Consider the following 10,657-nt stretch of genomic DNA (forward strand, 5'->3'; position numbering starts at 1 on the left):
GGTTTTGGGCACACTGTGGATACGTCTGAGGTCACTTGTCTGAGCTCTTTCCTCGGTGCTCTCACTTCTGTTATAACTTTCTGACAAATTGCTTTTATTTCATGGCTCTGAGCAACCTGGGTGTCTCTGCTTTTTTTCCATTAAATTCTGCCACTAGAGGCAGGAGAGGTGATGATTCTTCCCAACAGAGGACAGAGTTGAAGACCAGTTGGCCTGCACTGCACAGATAGAAGCAGCTCTTCTCAGCTCCTGCATTAGAACAGAGACGTGGGTGAGCACCTCAGAGGGACACGGGCAGGAGCAGCAGCAGAGCATAACCCAAGATTCCCAGGTATATGCTATTTCTATCCAGCTAGTGGGAGTGATTAATTTTCACCATGTCCTCACAGCTGCCCCATTGGGTCTCAGGAAGGGGGAGGCTAGCTACTCTGTTCCCTGAGATAACAGCCTGGTTCTTTACATTACGCGCAAAATCACAGTAGACAGAGAGTTGCGGTTTCAGAGTAAATTAGCCTGTACAGCAACCACAAGGTGGCTAATTATTTTCTTCCAAGTCTGAGATTCTTTGTTTGCCCCACTAATGTTGCATGACAATCTGTTTGGGGGATAGCGAGACATCAGCAAGATTTCCCTCAGCATTCAAGTGCATCCTTTTGCAGAACTCCTCAGTGTTAGATCACTGTGACTTCTGATACTTCGGGCTGGTTGGTGGGAGCTAGCGCAAAGCTACTGAAATAAGGTGAGCTCCTGATCCACTCAAGTCAAGGGTAAACTGTGGCTGACTTCCTTTAGCCAGTATTGCATAGATGCACAGCAGCCGAGAAGTGGCAAATGTAATTTTTAAAAGCTTATCTGATGTTCTTTGCAGAGCCAAAAGCCATTACCTTTACCAAGGCTGCCGGCCAGCTACATCAAAAGCCAGAATGAATATTCCAATTAAATTATTGGGCTGATAGCAGCAGGCATGGCTGCTTAATTATCTAGTAAGTCACTAGGGAAGTCAAGTCCATCCCCAGAAAGATGGCTGGACACACCATTTTGCCAAAGAGAAAATGCTCAGGAAAACGAAAGCTTAAATACACCCTGGTGTGTCTCAAAAAGGCTCCCAGCAATGTTGTATGGCTACACAGCTTTAGTGCCTGGTGGCCGAGAGCTTACATTACTGGCATTTGCTGTCATGTGTCCTTTTGGTTAGGGAAGCCAACAGAAATGTGCTGGACCTTATCATGAGCTTTGTCTTCTGTGGCATGTTGCCCGGACGGGGACCAAGCAAGAGGGGACGGTGTCCTTGTCCTCTGGGTCAGCAAATTGCACTTTATGCAGGGGATGTCGGAGGCAGGTGTCTGTGCTGGGGGACACTTCCCCCAGCCCCTTTGCATCCAACTTCATGCTCGTGCTGTGCCTGGGAGGTGCCACAGCCAGGCAGGCAGGGAGGTGGGAGCATCCCCCATGCTGAGTTTAACACTCAGGTGGTGACAGAAGCCATAGACTGAGCTGAGCCCAGCTCAGCCCTGACCTTCTGCCCCAGAGCCAGTGGCTCCAGCTTCCCCCAGTGAGTAGGATGCTGGGGCTTGGTCTGGTTCCCCTCATGTTTTGTGGGGGACTGACTGCCCCTCTCAGAGGCAGTGGCTTCATTTGCAGAGTGAGGATGTTCCAGCTCTCCTGTGAGGAGCTGAACAGCTCCGAGGTACCTTCTTCTCTGTGGTGGGTGAAATCTGTTTTGCAACAAGCTCTCTACAAATAGAAGATTAGATTGGGTTAGGTTTATTGTTTGAGCTTGCACGCTGTTTAGCAGTAGCCATTACCATGCAGAACTGCATAAACAAGGCATTTATCCATGCAGCTATTGCAGAAGGCAGCTAGGGGAAGCCCCTACCTCTGCTTGTGCTTGCAGGGCCTGCAGTCCAAGAGCCAGAGCCACCTTCCAGCTCAGCCAGCGTCCCCTCCATGTGACCTGGTGACACCAGGCCCTGCAGCAGAGCGGGGGGTTCACAGGTGAGCCCTGCAGGACGGGCAGCCTGGTGCACGTCGCTGCTTCCGACCGTCCTGAAAGCCACAGCCACATTTCAACCATCTGTCAAAGAATAATTCATCAGTGTCAACATCCTGGCTGGGTAGCCTGTAATAGACTCCCACAGTGACATCCCCTTTACTTGATCATCCCTTAATCCTTACCCAGAGGCTCTCAACTTTGGTGAGGTGGGCAGGGACGGGGCTCAGGATTTCTATTTAAGCAGAGCTCGCTGTGCTGCCTGATTTAAGTAAGTTAAGGGCCACTAGCACCATCCCATAGCAGCAGGGAGGGTTTAATGTGTGAAGGAGTCAGGGCAACAGAACTGACTAACAACTGGTACAGCCATGTTATGGCCAGGGCGAAGCCACTGGGAGACTGAAATCTGCAGCCAAGGAGCCCAGCGGTCAAAGCAGAGATCTGGAAATGAACCGTCTGCAGAAGGAAATACTGTGGAGGGCTGGCTGGGCAGTCGGGTGCAAGGAAGAAGCCAGAAACCAGAAGTCTTTTAATATTCCCCTGATTCCCACCCGAAAGAACATTTGAGCTAAGTTTTTTTTACAGAAATGCACTCGGATGCCATCAATAACCATACAAACGAGCTGCTGCTGCCTACGGGGAGAGACAGACAACAGCCAATCGGTTAAACATTTTGCATAAATACTTACAAAAGTGTCAAAAAAAACTTATAACCGCTTTCACTTTATTGCTCTGGCGTTTGGGCTGGGGCAGCACTGGAGGAGGAAAGGGAGTATCGAGCAGTGGTGATAGCACTGCTGCCACCCTGCGACAAGCAGCAGCACGGGTACCCGCGGCTCTGCCCGCATCCTGCACCGGCCTTCCCAGCCCAAGCTGGGACACCGAGCTGGAGGCTTTCTCCCAGCTGTGGCCGGCACTGAGGGCCCCTAGTGGGGCGAGTGGCAGCGCTGAGAAACCATGACAATGGACAGACTGGGAGCTGACGTTCAGGCACCAGCACCAAAAAGGTACAAATTTCACTTGCTTTCTACCCAAAAGGAGCCCCTCTGCAGGAGCTTCTCTGCCAGAGCCTCTCCGCAGGGGTCTCCCAGCCGTGGTGTGTCTTGTGGATGGGTGCACACAGGCATGGGAACACGCACAGGTAAGGGCTCAGGGGGCACACACGTGCTTCAAGAGCTGAGTTCTGTATTAACTTGTAAGGTAAGCACCTGCTCTGCTCCCGTAACAGATGATTGCCTTCCTAGTGATGATTTGGCCCTAATTGATGGTACGTTGACACCTGGGTCTCTTAAGTGGCATGCCTGCTAACTGGGGGTGACTGAGCCCACAGACACAGGGCCTCTCAGTCCTCACGTACTGCAGACTCCTGAGAGCCCCCACCTCTGCTTTCATGCACCCTGGTGGCTGTTGCTGTGACTGCTTTGGAGGGCAGGGAGCTCAGGCAGCATCGAGAGCTGTGTCTTCCCAGCTGCAACATGAGACTGCCACCTCACTGGGGGCTTCTCCAGCACAGCTAATGGCACATGGGAATGGCTGAAAGCCAGGAAGCCTCAGCCCTGAGCCCAGACGAGGAGCACAGACCTGGCAGCACCGGGGGATACCCGGTGTGGTGTGTGGGGGCAGCTGGCAGGGTTGGGCAAGCAGCAGTTCCCCAGGGAACACCATGGTGAGGAAGCTGGCACTGGCTAGGGGTTAGGAGGAAGTGTTTCTGCTTGTGGTTTCGTGTTTGTCACTGATCCATTTGCTTCTTTGGTCTTTAGCCAGCTTGCTTGGTTTGTCTTTCTTTTGACTTCAGACAATTTGGTTTGTTTACCTCTCTTTGGTGTTGAGGAACCTGGGTAGGCCACCAGGGGATTGGGTTGTATTATTGATGCTGCTAATTGATGCCTGAAGTTGATGGAACGTGCAGCTAATCACAGCTCTGGCTCAAGAAATGCTCTTTCTTGTTACAAGGTGCCTCAAAGCTCCAGCCCTACCCAGCTCCTGTTCCTGCTTGTTCCAAGCTCGCTGCAGTTCCAGCTCAATAAAAGCTCTTTCTGGTTCTAAGCTAATGGGAGCTCCGGCTCCTTGGAGCAATCTGGTGTGTGGCCAAGGTCGTAAATCAATCACTGCCATAACTTCGTATTAATATGAACTGTCATCATTGTCCAAATATGATATAAATATTGGACAATTAAGGCAGTAACTATTCCAGACAATGAGTACATGTGGGAAGGGGGGAAAGTGCCTTTTTGTCCATCTCCAACCCTTTATTCACCCTGATGCATGCCAGCGTCCTTGAGGTCAGGGACCAACACGACTGGACCCCCACCTCCAGTGAGGGTCTGCACGCCCAGTGTGCTCCCCTCCTACCGCCCGGCCCCAACACCCTCCTCCCTCCCTCGCCTGCCCAAAAGCCCACCTATGCAAGGCGCCCCACTGTGAGAAACACCTCAAATACATTTCTTCAGACAAGATCTTCTGCGAAGCTATTTTATTCACGGTTGCAATGGCGGGCATCCTGTCAATCAGGAGCGCATTTTAATAATCAAATCATAACCTTTTATTCCCTATTACCCAATGCCTGATTACCTCCCCTGTTTCCTCATTGGCTGAGTGCTACAGGTTCACAAGCTACTTGATGCTCCTTTATACCATATATGTCCAAATTTTCTTGTTTTTCAACCCTTTAATTTCTCCTTTCTTATGTTTTGAGAATTTGTGATCTTTATTTTACTGTTGTCACACTGCTCATCCTGTTTTTCTCAAGCTTCTACCTTATTTTGGAACAGTGAGGCCTTTTGCTGTCCACTTATCTACTTAGCATTTCTCCTTATTATGACTACACAACTACCTTGGAATACAGAAAATTATTCTCTACTGAAAAAACACAACTTACTTTCCCACTATTCCCCCCTCTTCTTTTCTTACTCCTATTGTTGTTTTTGCACCTCTTCATATACCGCACTCGAGTTTTTCCAACATTAAAGTGCAATATTCTTCTTCAGATGTCACGAGGGATGACAGATATCCAATGTCGTTATTATTACAATACCAACAAATAGTTGTTTGAGCCAATTCTATTCAGGTAATCACAAAATTAGTTTCTCCCAAATGTTTCTATGTCCCCAGGAACTTAGAAATCTTGAGCTACTCTATGTAGGATCATGTTGTGTTTGTTTGTTTTTTTTTTCCCCAAATATTTTTGAGATCAGTCAAATTCATCCCATTTGATCTACATACATACAGCAACTTGTATTAATTACAGTGCATGCTCCTCTGTATGAGGTTATTAATAAATCAAATACTGTTTGATTCTAGAGTACTATTTTTGCAAACTTATCTTCTAGATCTTCAATATATTTACAATATTTTTGTATTTTGAGATATTTACAATAGGTTTTTCTAATTCATTCACCCTTAACCAACGTAAAAAAGCACCTTGCAAAACTGTGAGATGCTAGAGAATTTTACTGGAGGATTACCTGGAGTCCACTTAATTCTGCGTGTGGTCTCAAGGGACTTTGGTTTTGTGGGTCTTCAATAATGGTTACATTTGGAATTATTGCCTCCAGGGTGCAAGCTCCCTTCCATTCTAGGGGCAACACCTTCCTGGCTTTATTGCCACATAGCCAGTACCACCCCTTGCCATTTGGGACAGGCCATCTGGTTACAGGGTTCTCATGTTTTATCTAGTGTGCCTTATGTATATTAGCATTCCCATGGCTACCATATTTAGTACAGTATGGATTATTCCCTATTTCATGGATATTTCCACACCCAGGGTCACTAATATTTCCCCAAGTTTTCTATCAATGTTGTTTAAAAGGCACCTTCGATAACACAGTATATTGTAGCCAGGACTAGGTGTAGGGAGCTCAACTTCAAAATCTGTTCCTTACCAGGACTGGGTATGATCTGTCATTTTTAGAAATCTAGAGAATCTAGACACAGTTGCTGCTGGGAATAGCAATCAGGGACAAGACCTTTTCAGTCTTTCTAGGCATCTGGGTGCAAATCCAACAATTATTTCAAGATAGAACTTAAGAGATGTTCTGGATTAATTGGAAATGCTGATTTTATCTCCATCCTATCGCTAATCCATTGAGAATACGTATTACTAAGATAAAATACATAATTTCTATGTATATATACACCCCTGTAATAATTAAGAAGGAACAATTAAGAAAAACAATAAAAATCACAAACTAATAAGGATTCTTCTGGTGGGGATTAAACACCCCCCTTTCTCCCACTTCCAGGGAGTGTTCCCTGGAAACACTCCAAGTCTGTGTAATTCAATCCCTTTTACTCATTAATTCATGAAAAATTCTTCTTAGGAGAAGTTAAAGGTTTACAATAGGTAGTTTTAACAGTTTTAACCTTAAAAGTCTTTGTTAATGCAGTCTCTCAGGTATCAGGGTCAGCTGATGCTCTTACCCAGGTATGAGTCCATTGTTTCTCAGCTGTTCTTGCTGCTGTCTCAGTAGTCAAAAGCACTTGGAACAGTCCCACTCAGGTTGCAGTTTCAATTCTCTCCATATTCATATCAGATCCCAATCTCCTGCTCGGAATGGATGGACCAGGGCTTCCATTTCAGCTAATGATCCACAGGTCCTGAGAGATGACCAAGAGGATGACAGCCCAAGTATATAGTTCTTAAGAAAAGCATCTTCTTACTCAGTTTGAGGTAATCCACTCCCTTTGTCCATGTACAGCAATCCAAGTTATATTTCATATGGTGAAATTCCCACATCTTTTCATGGTGCAGTTTGAATTTGGAGAAGTGCCAAAGATAAGCACTTTGTTTGGGGAAGCTGAGTTTCCAGAACTTAGTCAATTGCTGCTTATTGTCTGATCCTCTCCACCCTTCCAGAAGAGGAAGGATGCCAAGGAGTGTGAAATTTCCACCTGATTCCTAGAGTCCACATTAGCCCTTGCAATATTTCTGACATAAAGTGATTTCTTTGATAAGAGCCAATATTTTCAACAATTCCATACCTGGGAGTTATTTGTTCTAGAATTACTTTCGGTACTATGTTCGTAGTAGCAGATACTGAAGGGAACACTTCCACCCACCCTGACAAATGATCTACCAAGACTAACAAGTGTTCAAATCTACCTACTTTAAGGAGTTCTGTAAAAGCTACCTGTACATTTTGGAAGTGTTGAATTCCTGGCTCTTTGCCCCTTTGGGCTGACTGCTGATAATTTTACTATTTACCTTTTGACATACTACACAACTCCTGCATACTTGTTCAGCCACAGTATACATATTCCTACACATACATATTTCCGTAGCACAGCATCACACATTGCTTGAATTCCCCAATGACCCTCTTGATGTAAAACAGTTAATATTTGCCTCATTAGCACTTTATTCAGCATTTCTCTCCCATCAGGGAGTATCTATTTTCCTTTGGACTTCATGACTCCTAATTCCTTAAACACCTCTTCCTCATAAACTTTTACTTCTTTTTAGTTTTGGATAGGGGTAGCTCAACAATTCCCTGAATCCTCTCTGGATTTATTCTTCATTCCCCCTCAGATACTAGATACCCTAAATATTTGACCTCTCTTTCTATGAATGGAAAGGCTTAAGCTTTTGGGAAGTTTCAGCAGTTCCCCCATCCTCTGGCTTGCAGCTGCACATCCCCGGTCCTTCCTGTGCCCCTCAGGGAAGCTCAGCACCACCTGCTGTGCCCCCCGCAGCACCCCAGCTCGGAGACCACAGCGGGCAGGCTGCAGGGCCACAGCTCCACAAGCACAGCACACCCCGCCTGGCCTTGCTGTGAGTGCTGGGCAGCAAGCGGGGGACACATGCTGGGGCCTTACGGGAGCGGAGCCACCACAGCAATCGCTCCGCTGGCCTTGGCTCTCAGGATGCTGGCACACGTGGCCGGCTCATGCCCGGTTTTCACGCAGCCCCACAGCCATCTCTTCAGCGTGCTCCCTGCTCAGCCTGTGCTGGGGCTCGGCGCTGCCCCGCCTGGGTGCGGGACCTTGTACTGGTTGGACTCCGGGCCGTGCATGGGGAATGTCACCGAGTTCACTTCCCAGCCAGCACAGCGCTCGCTGTGGCTCCGTTTCTGGGGCGCAGAGCGAGACAGGACGTGGCTTGTGGTCGTTAGAAGGAGCTCGCGATACTTCGATACTGGAGCAGCCTTCTGACACAGCAGACAGCCACCTACCCGCTGCTCTTACTGCTCGCCTCACCCCTTCCACGTGGCTTGCAAATGGGACTGCTCGTGCATCACATTTGGGTCCACAAGGCAGAACAGAGGCAAGGTGATTGTAAGGCCAGAGGACCGCGGGGCCCCAGACAGGCCCACCAGGAGGCAGAGCATCAGTGACACTGACCAGATATCCCTGCACCAGGTAATAATACATGTGGTGTTTACGTCCTGGTGACTTAACTGGCCTTTTCTGCAGCACAGATAACATCCTGAGGTGTGTGAGTGCTGAGCCTTACCCCATCTTCATCTTGTTCTTGGTGCTAAGAGCTTTGCCTGTGATATCACAGTGTAAGTGCCGTACTGCACCACGCCACCCTGCTCCTCAGCTCAGGAGCCATTCCTGCTTTGCATCATCACAGGTAAAATCAGACTCAGGCTCCACAGCCCGTCCTAGCCCTCGCCACTCCAAGCCTTTTTTTTCGCTACAATTATTCTTCCCAAATTAACTCTCATCTCCTCTTCCTGCATAACTACAGTTCCTGTTTCACAAATGTTCCTGTTCCTGTTTTACAAACGGTGCCTCCAGGTGCTGGGGTACCGGCACGGAGCCCTTCCCACCTCGGAAGAACCAGAGGCTGCCCCAGGAACCTCGCAGCTGGTGGCTGCAAGGACCGCAGCTCCTGCCCAAGCTACGGGATGCCGGGGGTAATGGCCCTCTGTCAGATTTAATATTAAACAGCACATGCAAATAGCTGAAAGCTATTCTGAAGCACTGTCTGATAAGGCTACGCCCCACTCATGGTTTGAGATGAGACATCTCTTGCTCTATGTATTGTGAGCTGGCCAAAGGTCTGCTCTGTGCCAGGGCTGTGTCACACACCTGACTGCACAAAACACAGGTCTGAAAGGCTGAACTCCCTACTTAATCAGTTACTAATATTCAGGTTTTTGTATATATATATATATATATTTTTTTTTATTATTTTTTTTTGGAGGTATGGCCACAGGTTTGTCTTGAAATAGATGTTGAAAAATGTATGAATGTTTGTCATGTGTTCTCATCTGACAAATAAGCGTACCAGGACTTCTTAGCAGCTGACAGGCAGATGGCAGGCATGGCCTTGAGGACAGTAAGATAAATAAATTGATTAGGGTGGAAGCTCCTTATCTCTCAACATTCTAATCAGTTACTTCAGAAGGAGCAGGTTTCAAGCCCTGAAGCAACATGAGATCTGGGTTCAGCTGCTCCTGCCAAGACTTTGTGTGACTGCAGTCACAGCAAACCCCCTGAGATGTCAGAGTTCCCCTGATGAAATCTCATCTTACTGCTCAGGAACCATGTGCCCGCACTGTTCATCCTTCTTTTACTGCTAATTTTAATGGAATTACCTCAGTACTATACTCCTACAAGACTTTCAAGCATCTCTACAACTAGTGAAGTTCACAGCTTAGTCCCAGCAGCCTCTCTGGACTGACTCCCCATTGAGCAGTTTATGTGCTTGCTGTATGTGAGGAAACCTCCCAGTCAAATTAAATAACCCCCATCCACCCCCACAATGCTGCAGAAAGAGAGGCTGAATACTTTTCACTCCTTGTTTCAGACTGCAGCTCTCTTTTACGTGGTCCCGAAGGCAGGACCAAGCACCCACTGAGCTGCTTGGAACTGATCTGCACGAATGATTTGTGACCTCAACTGGAAAAAAACAAAACAAAACAATCACATTGCATTCTAGGGGTGAGTATCTACGACAACAAGTGTTTGTCATCTCCGTTTTCCTTCTGTGCTTTATCAGTCATGCTGATGATAGTGATAGCCTCCTCTGGGTCATGTGCTCTGGTTTTTGCTGACTCAACAGGGGATACCCAACCTGAGATCAGGTGGGAGTGCAGATGTGCTCCCTGCATGAGATACTGGTATTTATTTAGTCATATATTTATTTATTTATATATTTATTTAGTCATTTATTTAGTCACATAAGTACCCTGTCAAACACTACTGGGACCACACTGTTGTCTTCACTAGTTGCTAGGACGCTTGCAAGTCTTGTATAAATTAAAAAAAAAAAAAAAATCATGTTAAAATTAGTAATAAAAGAAAGGGTAAGAGCCCAGGAATGCGATTCCTGAACATTAAGAGATTAACTCACTCATCTACAAGAGCTGGCTTGGTGCTGGTGCCGGGGCTGCAGGCATGTGACAGCAGCCCGGCTGGGCTGCAGACGGAGCTTCTCCAGGCACGACTCGCCTTTGGGCGTGCTGAGCTTGGGAACTGCAGCGGACCTGGTGCAGGGAAGTAGGACAGGCAGCAAACCTGAGGAGCAGAGTGCTCAGCACCACCACCACTGCGTGTCTCAGCACAGCTGCTGAAAAGCCACGGCCTCTTTGAGAGGATGTCCAGGCACAGCCATGGACTCAGCATGTGCCAGGGATCAAGTTGCCTGCATCAGGCTGTGCCAGGCGTGGTTCCCCGCACAGCATCAAGGACATGTCCCCGCCGTTATCCCACGAAACC

Source organism: Aythya ferina, assembly GCF_964211825.1.
Source record: "Aythya ferina genome assembly, chromosome: 4".
Lineage (NCBI taxonomy): Eukaryota > Metazoa > Chordata > Aves > Anseriformes > Anatidae > Aythya > Aythya ferina.